The 19,914-nt window shown below is 35.6% G+C and overlaps 1 pseudogene; it reads right to left on the reverse strand.

Annotated features, from left to right (window-relative positions):
- Positions 1-6,720: 6,720 nt before the first annotated feature.
- Positions 6,721-7,649, reverse strand: LOC141516477 (olfactory receptor 5p57-like; annotated as a pseudogene).
- Between the last annotated feature and the right edge of the window lie 12,265 nt (positions 7,650-19,914).

Raw genomic sequence — 19,914 nt, forward strand, 5'->3', positions numbered from 1 at the left:
AATTAGTATTACAATATGGCACCAGATAAAAGTATTGATGATCACAACAATTTCTGGTTTCATTATTGGGAATGGTACACAGTAGAGAGGAGCACAGGATGTAGATGGTTCAGGAAGAGGTAGTGACAAGGATGAGGTCAACATTCTTCAAAGTAGTTAAATAGTTTTCATGTAGAAGGCTTCTTCTGCTTGGTCCCAGAGAATACAACCAGGAGCAATAAGTAGAAATTTCAGATAAAGATTTGAGCTTAGTATTAGAAAAAAATAACCTTATAATCAGATCTCTCTAGAAGAGGAATGATTCTTCCTTGAAAGGCAGTGATTTTCCCATGATTGGAGGACTACAAGTAGTGAGAAATATTCCTTTAACTTGTTGTCTTTTAAGAAAAACTTTTAATTATAAGCTATCAAATAATTTTCAGATGTTACTATTTTTATAAGGTCAAAAATTAAGATTTACATGAAGCTAAAACTATTACATGTATCTTTGTTGTTTCTACCATTTTCATTTAACAAATAATGTTTTTAAAATTCCAATCTTTCAGAAGACTAGTGGTAGAATACTATATTTTCCCATGTATAAGACACCCTTTTTCAAAAAATTTGAGGTCTAAAAACTGGTAGTGTCTTATACAGTGGTTGTATATTTTTTTATTTCCATTTCCCACTTTTTCCATGCTTATCTTTGCATTCGTTTCACTTTTGTTATCAGTGTATTAGGTTACATTTTTCCACGTTCTACCCAGAAATGGTTCAGAAAAGATTTTTGTACAATGCGGAATTCAAGTTCAAAGTGATCCAGTTTGCAAAAGTGTATGGAAATCATGCTCCTGGATGTAGTTTGATCCCCCTCTAACTGAGAAAATAATCCATGACTAGCTATAGGAAGACAAAACCTTACTAAAAACACTACAACAGAAGAAGGCAAGTCAGAAAAATGGCCTGATTTAGAGAGTGAATAGAAAATGTGGAATGAAGAGCAGAGGGCAATGGGAATTCCTTTGTCCACAAAGATGGTTCAACATGAGGCAAGAAGAATTGCTGATGAAAAAGTAGTGACTGATTTCAAAGGAGGACATAATTGATGATCCAGGTTCATGAAATGGAATGGACTAAGCATGTGTCCATGCCACAGACTTGCCCAAAAGATGCCTGAAAGCCATGAGCAGAAGGTCCTTGAATTCCATGATGAATAAAACTTAAGTCTAATAACTTTATATAATACATTTTTTTCAAATTTTGGCCCCTCCAAATTAAGTTGCATTTTATACATGGGAGTGTCTAATACATGGAGAAATATGGTACTTATCATTCCTTCTCTATGTTTTGGTTCTGTTAGGTGTTCTATTAGGTCCTTAGTTCAGGATATAATTGCAAGCAGTGGATAGGTGATAAGTCTATCATACTCATTTCCAAAATTTTAGTAACATGTAAAAGTCCCAGGGTAAATGTTACAGCCTTGTCTTCATAGTCCAGGTAGCCATCTGGGAGAATGGATAGAGTGCTGGGGATACAGTCTGGAAGATGAGTTGAAATCCAGGCTCAAATATTTCTTAGCTTTGAATTCTTGGAAAAGTTACTTAACTTCTGTCTGACTCAATTTCCTAATTTGTAAATGGACCCAATAACAGTAGCTATATTGCTCTACCATTTGTAAAAGCCTTACTATCTGCTTTGCACAATCCTTGGCAATATTAAATAATAGGTGATTAATAAATGCTTCTCTAATTCTCCTTGTATTCTTTAAAGGTAAAACTGAGAGCAAACATTCAATTTACATATAGATCAGAAGTCTATTGAATGATATGGTACAGTTAGCCTGGGGGGGGGGGGGGCAGTGACTATAGACAATGAGAAAGCAATCAAAATTTCCTCAAAGTCATTCCTGGGGCTGCTATGCTAGTGGCAGTGGATAGAGCCCTGGAGTCAGGAGTACCAGAGTTCGAATCAGGCCTCAGACACTTAATAATTACCTAGCTGTGTGGCCTTGGGCAAGCCTCTTAACTCCATTTACCTTGCAAAAAAAGATAAAAAAAGTGAATCCTTATGAGCCTCATACTTCTTTAGATCTTAAATGCTTTTGGTCTTCCACCTGATACTGGCATGTTAATAAAAGAACAAAATTGATCACAGGACAAATCTTTATCTTCATTGCAATTGGGACTGAATTATTCTCATTTAATTTCATTATTTATCATCAAAATTTTCCTTCACAAAAGGCCTCAAAGGAGTAGCAGTGCTAATGGGTTACAGAATACAATGGGTGAGATTATGAACAGTCTGCATGAATTCGTGATTGGTCTTCTTGCCAACTCATCCTTGGCAACTAACTTTGCTGCTTTAGAAATATATTAACTGGAGGAGAAACTTGTAATGAGCATCTTTTCAAAATTAGCCTAAGTATGAAATATATTTAATGATCATAGGATACAAATGTTATATCCTGATAGCAGCATCCACAAAAGAATCTGTAAAAATTATTCTGAAAATGACCTGGAAAGAAGTTTCACCTATCTTAAATGATATTGTTTGACTTCAGGGGTAGCAACAAAACCCATTCAGGTTTTTCACAAGTTATAGAGATAAAGCTACTCAAGTTTTAACATTTATTATATATACTTACAAAAACATTCAAAGAAAATTGCAATCAATGTTCAGGTAACAAAGAGTACAATGAACTCAATTCATTATTCCTTCTACTTAGATAATTTCCATTTCAGTAAACAAAAAATTAGTACCTTGTGCCAGCTCCAGATTGCAACGTGGTCATCTCTCTAATAGCCACCTTGCCACCATTTATGCCTCCATCACACCCTACTCCATCTCCTTCATATGTCAATTAACTCTCCTAAAGTTCCATTCACCATTTCTATGTATCATATGTATCAAGAATTTATCTCAACACAAGCCTATGGTATGATTTTTTGTCCCCAAATGTTTATATGGTTTCCTCCTTTTCACCTTAATGGAGTTTTTTTTTACATAAAAATGTCTAAGTTCACTGTATCTCCAAGTGTATAATGAGGAAAATTCCTAACATAGCAAATATAGTTTCAGTGCCTTCACCTCTCCCACCAGGTAGACAAATCTATTTACCCAGTCCTGTGGTTGCTTCTGCCATTGTTGTGGCAGTATGATCCATTCTTTGGTAAAGGACTGGGTTTTTGGGGGGTTTTTTTGTTTTTTAGGTTTTTGCAAGGCAAATGGGGTTATGTGGCTAACCCAAAGCCACACAGCTAGGTAATTATTAAGTGTCTGAGGCCAGATTTGAACTCAGGTACTCCTGACTCCAGGGCCGAGGCTCTGTCCACTGTGCCACCTAGCCACCCTGGATAAAGGACTTAAGAATAAGACCATGTGAGTCTCAAAAACTCAGAAGAGCAAAATACTAAGAGGTTTGAATACTGGAGTCTCTACTGAATTCTGCAGGTAATTCAAGATGACCAGCAGAGCACTAAAAGAACCCATATCAGAACATATCAGTTTTACAGACAAGATGCTATTCCCCTATCAACAAAGGAGAAATTATCCATTAGCTAGTCTCCATTTGCAAAAGGATTTGGTAGAGCCAATTCTCTGTAGCAACTGCTGTAAGTTTGAGCCTACTCTCCCAGGGTCTGAATTGATATACAGGAGAGTATACTAATGATCCATAAGAATGAGTTTATAACTACTTTTGCTATATCATTTCATCAAATATCCCTTTGTAAAGCTAACTGATAATAATTATTTAAATTACATTGCATAACTAAAAACTATTTCAAGTGATGATATTGGAAAGATATTTAGAACCATAGATTGATATTGGGGAGAATACCAGAGGAAGGAGAAGTGATCAAGCCAATATATAAGAGAAACATTATAATTCCTTGAAATTACCCATATATCCTTGAGGACTGATAAAGTCAGTGTCATTCTGTGGGTCCTAACTCATTAATACATGTGAAACTGTATGTGTGTATGTCTCTGTCTTTATGCATTGGGGTAAATACCCAAATTGCCTATATTTACTGCAAAATAGAAAGGGAAATCATGAGGTAAAAAAAAAGAGACCAGCACTTTCAGATTTTATATTATTCTATGGAATCATTAGGATCATATTACTATTAACAAGTGATTATTTCACAAATGATGTTATTTTGGCAGGGAGGAAGGCAAAACAATAGACCAGAATGAGAAATATAGAATTAACTAGTACTTGGGGACAAAATTGCAAACCAATGAGAAAGGTACTTGTTTTTAATAGTGTATGATGTCAGTCAGAAAAATTAATAGAAGCATAGCAATAGCAAATAAGAAGTTATTAACTTAACTGAATTCCACCTTGATAAGACCAGATGTGGAATAACAAATTCAGGCCTGGCCAACTTGTTTTAGGAAAATATTAAAAACCATAGTATCTAGAGGTGGAAAATCAAGATGGTGGTTGGTCAACTATACACCAAGCAGTTACTGCACATCAGGTTCTATGCTCTAACTTGGAATACAAAGGAAAACAATAAACAGTTCCTGTATTACAGTAGCTCACATTCTATTGGGAGAGGCATCCTGTAAAAAATGAGTCCCATACAAATTAAAAGCAGAGTAAATGGAAGAACATCTTAGAGAGGAGACTTGAGAGACCAGAAAAGGGTTCTTTAAAATTTGGAATTTGAGGGGCGGCTAGGTGGCACAGTGGATAGAGCACCAGCCCTGGAGTCAGGAGTACATGAGTTCAAATCCGGCCTCAGACACTTATTAATTACCTAGCTGTGTGACCTTGGGCAAGCCACTTAACCCCATTGCCTCGCAAAAACCTAAAAAAAAAAATTTGGAATTTGAATTATCTTGAGGAAAGCACAAGAAACAAAGTGGCAGAGGTGAGGGAACAAGGCATTTCAGGTCCATGAAACGGCCAGTGTAAAGATATAGAAGATGGACTGTGATGTGTGCGGAAAGTCCAGAAGTCCAGTGTAACTAGTTTGAACATTGCATTGATAGGAATAAAATGGAAGACAAAACAGTAGAAAGTAGCCATGTGTTTGAAGATTTTTGTCTTTTGAATGACTCTTTATTAACATCCTTTATTTTTCCGTGATCTAAATTTCTTCTAACATTTCTCTTCACCCCTCAAAAAGAGCTATCATGTAGGAAAAAAGACTACATTTTTACAATTATGCCACAAAGTTAGTCATTGAAAAAGAGAAAGTTCCTTCTTAAAGTAAAACATTTATAGAACCACTTTTGTAGTAGCAAAGAACCAGAAACATAAAGAGTAAGAGAAATTGCATTTTCTTATATTAATAAACAATTTTTACTTAAGATTGAAGTTTTCCCCTTTCCATTTTCTCATTCAGAAGCCAAGTATGGTAGGCAATTCAGCCAGGCTCTGAAGGACATTACTGATAGATGAAATTGCTCAAATTATAGCAAATGCTTTTAGCCCGTGGATGTAACCCCGCCAAGTAGAAGACCTTACAAACAGAATCCAGATAAGTTGAGATCTTTCCCATAGGAAATGAAAGCTCTTCCTTCCTTCCAATAGAACTTAGTGTAGCCCAGCTTATGAAGGAGAAAATCAGTCAAAGTGATTTAGGTAGAGATGAATTCTTCTATCTAGATTGTAGGAGGTGACTGAGTCCATGATCAGATCATGTTCTCAAAAGAAGGAAATGAAGGCTTTTGTCCAACTCTTCATTAATATGTCCATACTTGGGGCAGCTAGATGGTGCAGTAGATAGAGCACCAGCCCTGGAGTCAGGAATACCTGAGTTCAAATATGGCCTCAGACATTTAATAAATTACCGAGTTGTGGGACCTTGGGCAAGCCACTTAACCCCATTGCCTTGCAAAAACTAAAAAAAAAAAATATCTGTGCTCTTATTGACCATTAACCAACCTGAAATGATTTCTATCTTCAGCTATATACCCTTTTCCAAATTTTTGAGATTCAATGTTCTCCTGGGTCACCTTTGGTTTCCAAGAGTGCCAATGATCTCATTTTATTAATTATTCATCAACCGTAATAAATAAATTGATTACTAAATACCCAGAAACTATATTTCTCTGAGTTTTCATTTATTACAGAATGGCTAGTGACTGAGGAACAAAATGCTACACATGAACATAATGAAATATGACTGTCCAGGAAAATCAATAAATGTTTAATATGGCAATTGAGAAAAGAGTTAAATGATCTGTTACAGAGTGATGATAGAAATAAGAACACATCACACACAAGAAACATGACATAACAAACAAGCGCCATGAATCAGTAGAAAGTTAGTGTTGCAAGATTCCCCACAGCAGGGGCGGCTAGATGGTGCAATGGATAGAGCACCAGCCCTGGAGTCAGGAGTACCTGAGTTCAAATCCAGTCTCAGACACTTAAGAATTACCTAGCCATATGACCCTGGGCAAGCCACTTAACCCCATTGCCTTGCAAAAAAAAAAAAAAAAGATTCCCCAAAACACCCAAAGAACAGCAGGGGTATCTAGCTACTCCTTTGCAAAGGTGAGAGGTCCATCTTTGAAAAACATTAGATGGATTCTCAGACATTTGCAATCAACCTTTAAATTCACAAATTTAACCTTTCAAACTAAAATTATACTTTAAAAACCAATTTGTTGTTATTATTTAATCAAAGTCATTGTATCAGGATAATATTAGATCCTTTTGGAAAAAGAGAGTTTTAATTCTGTTTATGCATGACCCAAATCTTGTGCCTAGTTAAGTTAAATTCATGAAAAAAAGGTGTTTTTATTGATTAGTTTTCTCAGGGCCCCCTTTACTTCATTGTTCCTTAGACTGTAGATCAAAGGAATCAACATGAGAATCATTACAATGTAGAAAACAGACATGACTTTATTCACATCTATGGAGTAGCTGGACTTGGGTATTACATATATGAATGTAAGGGTACCATAGAAGAGAGTGACTGCTGTGAGGTGGGAGGTGCAAGTTGGATCTCCCCTCAGTGGATTTTATCTTCAGCACAGAAAAGAGGATGTAGACATAAGAGATTATGATAATTGACACTGTAATCATGATCACTAATGCACTAGTGGAAGCAGGAAGAATTTCACCCAGATCATCTTGGGAAGAGGAAAGCTTCAAAAGTGGTGCATAGTCACAGAAAAAAATGATTGATTTCATTTGATCCACAGAAGGACCGATTTAATAAGCAACCAGTGAAGATCCAAGCATGTATACAACTACCCAGGTAGGATGAGATGAGTAGCAGAGTGCAAACCCTAGGAGACATGTTGGTAGAGTAGAGTAAAGGGTTACAGATAGCCATATACAGATCATAGGCCATCACAGCCAACAGGAAGCACTCAGCTGTCCCAAAGATTGTTCCACAGATCATTTGGACTACACAGACTTCAAAAGGGATTTTAGTTTTCTCCACAAGAAAGTTCTTGAGCATAACAGGTGTGACAGATGAGGAATATGCAGTGTCTACAAAAGCCAAATGACTGAGGAAAAGGTATATTGGAGTGTGAAGTTGAGAGCTATTTCTGATCAATGTGATTATGCTAATATTACCACTCAAGTTGATAGTATAGACACCCAAAAATATCACCAAGAGGATGAAACGAATGGTTAGATCATCTGTTAACCCCAAAAGAATGAATTCAGTCACAGAAGTGCAGTTATTGCCAGACATCTGTCTTGGGAAGAGTGCACATTAAACAGAAAAAAAGGAGATTAAAAATAGAATACAGAACTAAAACCAGGATATGGCTATTGTTGTATTCACAAAACATTCAGCGACCACTTCTTGCATGCACATCCTATGAAATCACTCCCATAATTGGTTCCTATGCATCATGGCCAGTTGCCCATAATCAAAGCAGAGATTAATAAATTTCTTTCTTCTAAATTTTTCTCCTTGAAACAGCAATATTTTATGATTTACCAATTTTCTTCTTTTTACAGTGTGAAAAATTCTGTAAGAATGAAGAGGATAGCCTAATTACCACTTAAAGAATCTTTGATAAATATAAGAAGAGACTATATCCTAATGTGTAAATGTTGCCCTGCTCATTCTAAATCCCTTCCAAAGAAATAGTCTGCTTTGTGATCCCTCAACTGTCACAGGACCATTTTCTACATCCGATGATGTTATCGACCTTATGTGAATTGATTATGAGGATAGTCTTGGTTTCCACAAAAGACAATGAATGAGGAATGTAGATGCTCAATTATCTCATTTTATTTTACTCCTAAAAATAGACAACACTATAAAGAGCTGACATTAGGTTAAATATTGCTATCCTGAAGGTGTATATGAAATTTCACATGGGAATTTCTGTTCTTTCCTAGAGAAAATAATGGAAAGTGCTTAATCAACTTGTTTTAACCATAATCTGATTATCTATTGCATCTTTCAATTGCAAAGTGGTTGAGCAAATTACGGTATAGAAAAGGAATTTCAAATTATTGACTATAAGTAGTGAATGAATATGACTACATTGAAGTAATATTGGAAGTACTTCCATGACCTGAAGCAGAGTGAACTCAGTAGAATTAGGACAGTTTATGTGACTGTCACAGTAATCATGAGAGGGGAAACAACTTTGAAAGGTCTAAGAACTTGGAGCAAACAATGATAAATCATGTCTTCAAAAGACTGATAAGGAAATATTACCTACCACTTCTTGGCAGAATTGGTACTTGTGAAGATTAAGATTTATCTTGTTTCTCTTATCTATCTTATTTACAATTAATTCATTTTGTCTTTTAATTGCTTAAGTCATGTTTTTTTTTTCTCAGAAACTATTTCAGAATACAGCTGGCCTATCATGGGTTAATTTTAGAAAACCGGGTGTGCCCTTGATAATCAATGATATATTTTTGTCTCAAAGAATTATCTACCCTTTGGGAATGTGTGGAAAAGCAATGTTTGTCTGCAAACAAGGTACCTTTAAAAGATGTTTGGTTTCCTGTCTAAAATTCTGGGGGACCATCTTGTACCTATAACCAAAATAATGATCAATTATTATTCTCATGAAGAAGAGACTCATTGCTAATCCCTATTACCAACTTTCAACCAATAATGTTGTACCCTGTACCTCAGTTCTATAGTCAGTCATATTACCCTTAACCCCCTGACATCATTTTCTCTGTTCTGTTCTTTGTTCCGGGATCCCCAAATCTAGAAATTTAGAACATTCCTATCAATCAGGATTCTTTACATGTAGACAACCCATTCATCAATTTATTTATAGAGAGCATGTCCCTTCTAACAAAATTTTTCTTATTCAGAAATTTTCCTCAGTTCTACCTTTCTTTTTTCAAATCCAAATGAAAGAGACTAGAAAAATAGCAGGAGACATGCATCCTCAGATATAGCTATTCTGCGTATTTGTGTTCCTTGGCTATGTATATCTCTAACAAAGGAAAGCTTGCATAAATACTTTTAAGGCATACATATAATTAAATATATATAAATATATATATATAATATTGCTTTTAAAGGTCAGACTATCTTGATAATATTTACACTTGTTGAATAGTAAGTTTATATAAAAGAAATTATCTTATATATTTGTTTTTCCTGGAATAATCATATTTCTCCCAACAATAAACTCATATTTCTTCTCTCTTAAGGCCAAAAAGAAAGAATATGAAATACTGAGATACTACTCTGGTGAGAAAGTATCTGACTAATTTATATGTCTATAGTCCAGGTGTCTCTGATTCCAAAACAAAAGAAAAAAATTTGTAGACTGCCTTAAAACAGTTCCCTTGGCATTGCTATTCCTTTCAGGTATCATGCTTTCATCATATCTCTTCTCTTTCCCTAAAAATTCTCAAGAGTTTAGGAGAAAACTACCCTTGTATATATTTCTTTTGTCTTATCCCTTATCCCCTTATCCCTATCTTGAGCCTATTCTCTGCCAAGTTACCAATAATTTCCAAATCGTAATATTTACACAGACTTCATATACTTTTAAAGAAGACAATTTGGGGGTGGGGAAGATGTGTACACAAAGCATTTAGAGACTTTCCTGGCACAATGGGTGGATGAGAACAAGTTATTCCAGTGGCTATGCAAGCTAAGGAAGTAATTGCTTTGAAGTGCTTACAGCATGATCACACTGGGATACTGCCAAGGACATCCAATGGATCCTGGACTATCAATGGTTGAACTCATTTATTTTCTTGCCATTGCACTGAGAACTCTGAAAGGCAGAGTGAGGCTGTCAACTTTGCACAAATCTTTCTCCCTTAAATTCAGTTCACACAAATCAAGACATTACTTTGTGATTTCACAGGTCCTTCTCTTTATGGACACTTTCTCCTCATGAGTTTTCATGATTCTGGCTCTTCCTGGTACTATTATTGCTCCTACCTATGTAAGCTTTCCTTATGAGTATACTTTACCCAATCATGATCCCCATATAACTTCCTAATTATAAACAGGAAACAGTTTCTGTCCAAGACCTTTTCCTCTTTTTCTATCAATGAACACATTATTTCCCATTGTCATTAATTTCTCTATTCATATGAATTTCAAATCGAATTCTGAACTCCAATATAAATATGTCACCAATAGTTGAGCATCTTTACTTGTATGTCCCAAATTCATTTCAATCTACACCAATTCAAAAGAGAATACCTTCAACCTTCAATCTAAAACCATTTATATCCATAATTTTCTATTTCTGTCCAGGAACCCTCCTTCCAGATACCCTGGGTTGAATCCTGGAATTAATCAATATTCCTTTGTCGATTTTTCCTTCCTCAATCAGTTAACTGGCAAATCTTGCCACTTCTATTTCCACAGTATATATCCAATATCCTCATATATATACACTCTTACACCACCACTCTAACATAGGCATCTCTTCTTACTTGCCTTATTGCAAAAGGTTCCTAATTAGAAGTCTAGCCTCTCCATCCAAAATATCATCTCAAATTCTATAAAAATGAGGTTCCTAAAGCATATGGACAGCCATGTCACTTATCGACTCAAGTCTTGAAATGATCTCTTATTACCTTATTGACAAAATAAGATTATTTAGAGCCTTGTGCAATTTGAATCCAACCTCCCTGTTCCGATTTATTACACTTTACTGTTTATTCCAGACCTATTGGTTTACTTTTTCCTCAAACGCAGAATTCAATCTTCTCTGTCCCTCTGCACAGGCCAGCCTCTATGCCTGAAAGGTACTACCTCATCTCTTCTTAGGACCTCATGCTTTCTTTGTGTCTCAGCTGATGGATCACTACTTACAGGAAGCCTCATTTCTCAATCTTTGACCCTTCTCAACTTATCTAGTATTTTTCTCTGCCCAAATATTTTCTAACTTCCTCTCCCTTAGAATAGAATATCTCTGAAATTTTAAAGGGTTTTGCATTTTTTTATGGAACTTGAGTGCCTAGGACAGGACCCTGTGCATGGTGAACTCATGGTTACTCTTATTATTTTGCAGATGAGACAATTACAGATCACAGATGTTCAGTCACTTATCCACAATCACACTCATAGACAGTAAGACCCAGCACTTTTTGCTACAAGTCCAATTCTCTCCACCACATCAGCCAACAAATAAATCAATAAAATACCTCCCCCAAAAAATCTCAACCTGAAAAGTGAGAAGAAAGTGATGAATGGAATAATATACTATATATTTACCTATTTCCTTACCTAATCATGTTCCTCTAGGTACCTACTATTTGCAGTGAGGTATCAGGATACATGATGTAACTTTTGAGAGATCAGAATTTACTTACTAACCTGTTCAATGCATATTGCTCACTTTCAAATCTTTGACTTTCAATGGCCCTACAGGAGACCAGAAATGTGAAGACCTAAATCAGGAATGATTCTGAGAGATGAACAGAAAGTCATTGATAGACAGAAAGACAGAGAGACTGATAGAAAAATAATAGATGGACAGAAAGAAAGAATAAAGACAAACATATACACAGAGTCAAAGAGACAGAGACAAGGAGAGAAATAGAACCAGAGACAGAGAGATGTTTTAAATTCTAAAACAAAGTCTGACATATCAAATGAATAGAAAACCCCCTGGAAATGAGTTATAAGTAAAAAAAATTATGTCTAATTTATACACAAACCAAGAAAGCAGTGGTACCTATTGATGCAAGATGATGATAACTTTAGACTTCAAGTAATTGTCTTTGCATGGCAATCTCATATTTATGCCAAGTTTAGTAGCCTTTGGGAATATAAATCTTTTTTGTACCTTAACTCCAAACATAACATATACTATTAAATTGTCATTTGAAATCTATTGGGATTGAGATAATTACAAACACACAAATGGGTTGGGTGAGTAATTCTCTGTTTCTCAGGGGTCTTCATTTGCTTTTCTTTGTCTATGTTTATTCAGGATTTTTTTGAAAATGAAAAGCAAGATTGAATATTAATGTAGCCAAACCAATGTGATCTGTCATGGAACCTCTCAAAAACTTTTCTGGCATCAATTTGTTGCAACTGTGGCAGTGACAAAGTATGAGAATTAGGCCTGATCACGTCACCAAATTCATTTTAATCAGGCCATGGTCAGTACTTATTACACATATACAAAACTGATTAAGAAACAATCATCTATGAAACTCAGTTTAGCCAAAATTGCACAGAGGTAGTCTTCAGAATGGTAACAAACATCCATGTGTGAAGGCAGAATTGATCATCTTTTCAAGATTCCTGATAATATTTCCCTGAAATAAAACATCATTTATGATACTCAGAGATTTACATTAGAACAATTGTTGAGTCAACTGAGGATCAGAGATAAAGTGATAAAGAGATAAGGAGCTTTGTTAACTCCCTGAAAGGGAGAAGGGATTCTGGAGTTTGGTAAGATGATTTGTTCTTGTCCTCTCTGGCTTTGAACCAAAGAAACTCGAAAGGATTTCCTTGCAAAAATTTTCAGGTATGTTAATCTATCCCATCACAGAACACTATAGAATTAGTTGGAGCTTGTGTACTCAATTGCTTTTGATCTCAGTTTTATATTGGTATTTTGTTTTCAGAATATTAAGTAGAATTTCATTTAAATTATTTTTTCAGAGGGAAAATAAAGCTAAGTAAGAAATCAACATGTTGGATCCAATGGATGGAGTCTCTTAAGCCCAGCAATTAAATAAGTTATTGGACTATCCAAAACCATAGACAAGCCCCTAGGAAGACACAAAAGAAATACAAAGGTTGGGAAGTTATAAAACATGTGAGTAAATCTGAAGATTTCCAGGGAAAACAAGATAGATTCTTAGGGATAGAGTTCTCTAGGGGATTTTCTTCTTATTCAGTTGATTGTTACACTTTATTGGAAGCTTACACTGGTTCCATTAAATGTTTTGATCAGATACAAAGGCACTATTCCCAGATCTGACATCTTTTCTGTTATATGAAACACTGTTATATGAACTTCACAATCATATCGCAAGACTTTGGACTTTTTCATTTCTTACTCTTAAGTCATATTTTCCAACATGTTTTTCACTTATATGTACCTTTACATTAAATTACTTAATTTTAAATTGAAAGGTCTTATTGAGTTATTTGTAATACTTCCGTACTGCCTAATTCTTTGTAAAAGAATTACATTACAGCTAATTTTTATTTTTGTCTAATTTATTTATTTTATTCTTCTCAATTGCATGAAAACAAAAATGTATTAACATTTTTCATTTTCTTTTTCTTTTTTCCTTTGTCTCAGATATTTATTGCATGTTGCGAAGGTCTAGCATATTGTTTAATGTTTAATTCAACACAAATTTATTAAGCAGTATTCATAAGGAATACACAGGTGTATCAGAATGCTTAATGTCTAAGGGTTTAGTTTGAGGGATAGTGAAGTGAAAGAAGACATGAAAGTCAATAAAGCTATAGTAGACAGTGATATATTAAATCACTCAAGTTCTTCTGCAGCCCAAAGATACAAGATGATATTTGGCCTATACCATTCGTCCTATTCCTTTATGTTTTCTAATTAGTAAATGCCCCAGGACATTTGCTGTGCTTAGATTCCCTGGGGTGCAGTGCCAGTGAGTTGTCCACACCAGGAAGTCTGGTCATAATCTCCACTAATCTCTTCGCTGGTCTTGGTGGAGGATATAAAATGATATAGTCTCATATAGAGAGCAGAGAGTCTCTATGACCATAGAATCATAAAATTAAATATCTTGTAGCCAGAAGGTGCTCAAGGGATCCTTGATCTCTGTATTTAAGTAATCAAATTATTATTTTTATAGAGAAAGGATCTGAGGCATGGAAAGATGACGTTACTTGCTCAAGATCACTTTGTTAATTCTCAGCGTTTAGGGTTTTCTCTCATCTTTTCCTTGGATGCCTAGTTAACCTTGCTAAAAGTCTGAATTAAAAAAATTTGGTGGAGACTTTTTGCCATCTAAGACAATCTATAGGAGAAGGGGCTATGGAAAAGAGGAGCTCATCAAATTCTTCTTAAAACTTCTACCTTCCTTCTTGCATTGGAATACACTTGCCTAGTAATCATTCCCAGGAACTTGTGAAAGCCCAAGGCAAAATTATGGAATTTAACTTACAGAGAGAAAAGCATATGATGAAATGAATAGGACTTGCTTGAAAAAATAGCTAATTATAAGGATCAGTGGAATTCCATGTTGTTTAATATATTATTTCCACTAAAGTCTGATTCCATTGTTTCTTTTTTAATTTCTTTTTTTATTCTCATTTTGTACATATGTTTTTCTTTACATTAATAAAATATACTTGTTTACAAGTAAACAAGATACCCCTCCCCCCATGAATATAGATAGACTTGCTTGGGCAAAAAAGTAAAGGGGGAAGAAAATAATTAAAATTAAAAAAATAATAGTAATAATTGTAAGTATGGCCAGGTGGTGCAATGGACGAAGCACCAGCCCTGGAGCCACGAGCGCCCGAGTCCATATCCAGCCTTGTAAACCCAATAATCACCCAGCCATGTGACATGCAAGCCACCCGATCCCCACTGCCCTGCAAAAACCAAAAAGAAGAAAAACAAGACCCAAAATAAAATAAAATAGTAATAATAGTAGGGGTGGCTGGGTGGCAGACAGAGCATTGGCCCTTGAGCCAGGAGCACCTGGGTCCAAATCCGGCCCCAGACACCCAATGATCACCCTGCTATGTGGCCCCAGGCAGGCCACCCAGCCCCACTTGCCCTGCACCCTGCCCCAAATAATAATAACAAAAAATGTGTTTCAGTCTTTGTTCCAACACCATCAACTCTGTCGTGAGTGGATCACATTCTTTATGATAAGTCCATCACAAAAGTTATTTCCATATTTTTCCAACATTGTCATTGCTGATTGCAACTCCCTCCTTTCTTTTTCCTCCACTACCATGTACTATATTTTCTCTCTCCTTTCATCCTGACTCTGCTGTAGGGTTGCTGAGTGGCGCAGCAGACAGATCCCTATTCCTGGGGCCAAGAAGCCCTGAGCCCCCATACCACCCCTTAGGCCCAGAATCCACCTGGCCCTATGGTCCTGGGCAGGCCATCCAATCCCAGCCCCTTGCAAGAAGTAAAAAAGAAAATGTGTTATATCTGACCACTGTCCCCCCATGGTCTATCCTCTCCTCCTTTATTCACATCCCCACCCCTTCCCGCTGTTCCCCCCTCCTTCTTACTCCAGTTGTCTATACCCTATTGAGTATATTTGCTGTTTCCTCTCCTAGCCATCTTTGATGACAGCAAAGGTTCCCTCATTCCCCCTTGCCCCCCCTTCCATATCATTGCAATAGATCATTGTAATAAAAAATAAATCTTATTATGTGAAATAGATTGGACTATTCCCCCTCTCCTTTTTCTTTCTCCCATTCCATTTCCCTTTTTTTCTTATTGACTCCATTTTTACACCATATTTTATCTTCAAATTCAGCTTTCTCCTGTGCTTTAACTATAAAAGCTCCCTCTACCTGCTCTATTAACTGAGATGGTTCATATGAATATTATCAGTATCATTTTTCTATACATGCAGTTCATCCTCATTAAGTCCCTCATATTTCCCCCCTCTCCTCCAATCTCCATGCTTCACCTGAGTCCTGTATCTGAAGATCAAACCTTCTGTTCAGCTCTGGCCATTCCAAAAGGAACCTTTGAAATTCCCCTGGTTCATTGAAAGTCCATCTTTTTCCCTGGAAGAGGACATTCAGCCTTGCTGGGTAGTTCATTCTTGGCTGCATTCTAAGCTCTTTTGCCTTCCGGTATATTGTATTCCAAGCCCTACGAGCTTCCAATGTACTTTCCTGGCACAATGGGTGGATGAGAACAAGTTATTCCAGTGGCTATGCAGCTAAGGAAGTAATTGCTTTGAAGTGCTTACAGCATGATCACACTGGGATACTGCCAAGGACATCCAATGGATCCTGGACTATCAATGGTTGAACTCATTTATTTTCTTGCCATTGCACTGAGAACTCTGAAAGGCAGAGTGAGGCTGTCAACTTTGCACAAATCTTTCTCCCTTAAATTCAGTTCACACAAATCAAGACATTACTTTGTGATTTCACAGGTCCTTCTCTTTATGGACACTTTCTCCTCATGAGTTTTCATGATTCTGGCTCTTCCTGGTACTATTATTGCTCCTACCTATGTAAGCTTTCCTTATGAGTATACTTTACCCAATCATGATCCCCATATAACTTCCTAATTATAAACAGGAAACAGTTTCTGTCCAAGACCTTTTCCTCTTTTTCTATCAATGAACACATTATTTCCCATTGTCATTAATTTCTCTATTCATATGAATTTCAAATCGAATTCTGAACTCCAATATAAATATGTCACCAATAGTTGAGCATCTTTACTTGTATGTCCCAAATTCATTTCAATCTACACCAATTCAAAAGAGAATACCTTCAACCTTCAATCTAAAACCATTTATATCCATAATTTTCTATTTCTGTCCAGGAACCCTCCTTCCAGATACCCTGGGTTGAATCCTGGAATTAATCAATATTCCTTTGTCGATTTTTCCTTCCTCAATCAGTTAACTGGCAAATCTTGCCACTTCTATTTCCACAGTATATATCCAATATCCTCATATATATACACTCTTACACCACCACTCTAACATAGGCATCTCTTCTTACTTGCCTTATTGCAAAAGGTTCCTAATTAGAAGTCTAGCCTCTCCATCCAAAATATCATCTCAAATTCTATAAAAATGAGGTTCCTAAAGCATATGGACAGCCATGTCACTTATCGACTCAAGTCTTGAAATGATCTCTTATTACCTTATTGACAAAATAAGATTATTTAGAGCCTTGTGCAATTTGAATCCAACCTCCCTGTTCCGATTTATTACACTTTACTGTTTATTCCAGACCTATTGGTTTACTTTTTCCTCAAACCAGAATTCAATCTTCTCTGTCCCTCTGCACAGGCCAGCCTCTATGCCTGAAAGGTACTACCTCATCTCTTCTTAGGACCTCATGCTTTCTTTGTGTCTCAGCTGATGGATCACTACTTACAGGAAGCCTCATTTCTCAATCTTTGACCCTTCTCAACTTATCTAGTATTTTTCTCTGCCCAAATATTTTCTAACTTCCTCTCCCTTAGAATAGAATATCTCTGAAATTTTAAAGGGTTTTGCATTTTTTTATGGAACTTGAGTGCCTAGGACAGGACCCTGTGCATGGTGAACTCATGGTTACTCTTATTATTTTGCAGATGAGACAATTACAGATCACAGATGTTCAGTCACTTATCCACAATCACACTCATAGACAGTAAGACCCAGCACTTTTTGCTACAAGTCCAATTCTCTCCACCACATCAGCCAACAAATAAATCAATAAAATACCTCCCCCAAAAAATCTCAACCTGAAAAGTGAGAAGAAAGTGATGAATGGAATAATATACTATATATTTACCTATTTCCTTACCTAATCATGTTCCTCTAGGTACCTACTATTTGCAGTGAGGTATCAGGATACATGATGTAACTTTTGAGAGATCAGAATTTACTTACTAACCTGTTCAATGCATATTGCTCACTTTCAAATCTTTGACTTTCAATGGCCCTACAGGAGACCAGAAATGTGAAGACCTAAATCAGGAATGATTCTGAGAGATGAACAGAAAGTCATTGATAGACAGAAAGACAGAGAGACTGATAGAAAAATAATAGATGGACAGAAAGAAAGAATAAAGACAAACATATACACAGAGTCAAAGAGACAGAGACAAGGAGAGAAATAGAACCAGAGACAGAGAGATGTTTTAAATTCTAAAACAAAGTCTGACATATCAAATGAATAGAAAACCCCCTGGAAATGAGTTATAAGTAAAAAAAATTATGTCTAATTTATACACAAACCAAGAAAGCAGTGGTACCTATTGATGCAAGATGATGATAACTTTAGACTTCAAGTAATTGTCTTTGCATGGCAATCTCATATTTATGCCAAGTTTAGTAGCCTTTGGGAATATAAATCTTTTTTGTACCTTAACTCCAAACATAACATATACTATTAAATTGTCATTTGAAATCTATTGGGATTGAGATAATTACAAACACACAAATGGGTTGGGTGAGTAATTCTCTGTTTCTCAGGGGTCTTCATTTGCTTTTCTTTGTCTATGTTTATTCAGGATTTTTTTGAAAATGAAAAGCAAGATTGAATATTAATGTAGCCAAACCAATGTGATCTGTCATGGAACCTCTCAAAAACTTTTCTGGCATCAATTTGTTGCAACTGTGGCAGTGACAAAGTATGAGAATTAGGCCTGATCACGTCACCAAATTCATTTTAATCAGGCCATGGTCAGTACTTATTACACATATACAAAACTGATTAAGAAACAATCATCTATGAAACTCAGTTTAGCCAAAATTGCACAGAGGTAGTCTTCAGAATGGTAACAAACATCCATGTGTGAAGGCAGAATTGATCATCTTTTCAAGATTCCTGATAATATTTCCCTGAAATAAAACATCATTTATGATACTCAGAGATTTACATTAGAACAATTGTTGAGTCAACTGAGGATCAGAGATAAAGTGATAAAGAGATAAGGAGCTTTGTTAACTCCCTGAAAGGGAGAAGGGATTCTGGAGTTTGGTAAGATGATTTGTTCTTGTCCTCTCTGGCTTTGAACCAAAGAAACTCGAAAGGATTTCCTTGCAAAAATTTTCAGGTATGTTAATCTATCCCATCACAGAACACTATAGAATTAGTTGGAGCTTGTGTACTCAATTGCTTTTGATCTCAGTTTTATATTGGTATTTTGTTTTCAGAATATTAAGTAGAATTTCATTTAAATTATTTTTTCAGAGGGAAAATAAAGCTAAGTAAGAAATCAACATGTTGGATCCAATGGATGGAGTCTCTTAAGCCCAGCAATTAAATAAGTTATTGGACTATCCAAAACCATAGACAAGCCCCTAGGAAGACACAAAAGAAATACAAAGGTTGGGAAGTTATAAAACATGTGAGTAAATCTGAAGATTTCCAGGGAAAACAAGATAGATTCTTAGGGATAGAGTTCTCTAGGGGATTTTCTTCTTATTCAGTTGATTGTTACACTTTATTGGAAGCTTACACTGGTTCCATTAAATGTTTTGATCAGATACAAAGGCACTATTCCCAGATCTGACATCTTTTCTGTTATATGAAACACTGTTATATGAACTTCACAATCATATCGCAAGACTTTGGACTTTTTCATTTCTTACTCTTAAGTCATATTTTCCAACATGTTTTTCACTTATATGTACCTTTACATTAAATTACTTAATTTTAAATTGAAAGGTCTTATTGAGTTATTTGTAATACTTCCGTACTGCCTAATTCTTTGTAAAAGAATTACATTACAGCTAATTTTTATTTTTGTCTAATTTATTTATTTTATTCTTCTCAATTGCATGAAAACAAAAATGTATTAACATTTTTCATTTTCTTTTTCTTTTTTTCCTTTGTC

Source organism: Macrotis lagotis, chromosome 3, assembly GCF_037893015.1.
Source record: "Macrotis lagotis isolate mMagLag1 chromosome 3, bilby.v1.9.chrom.fasta, whole genome shotgun sequence".
Lineage (NCBI taxonomy): Eukaryota > Metazoa > Chordata > Mammalia > Peramelemorphia > Peramelidae > Macrotis > Macrotis lagotis.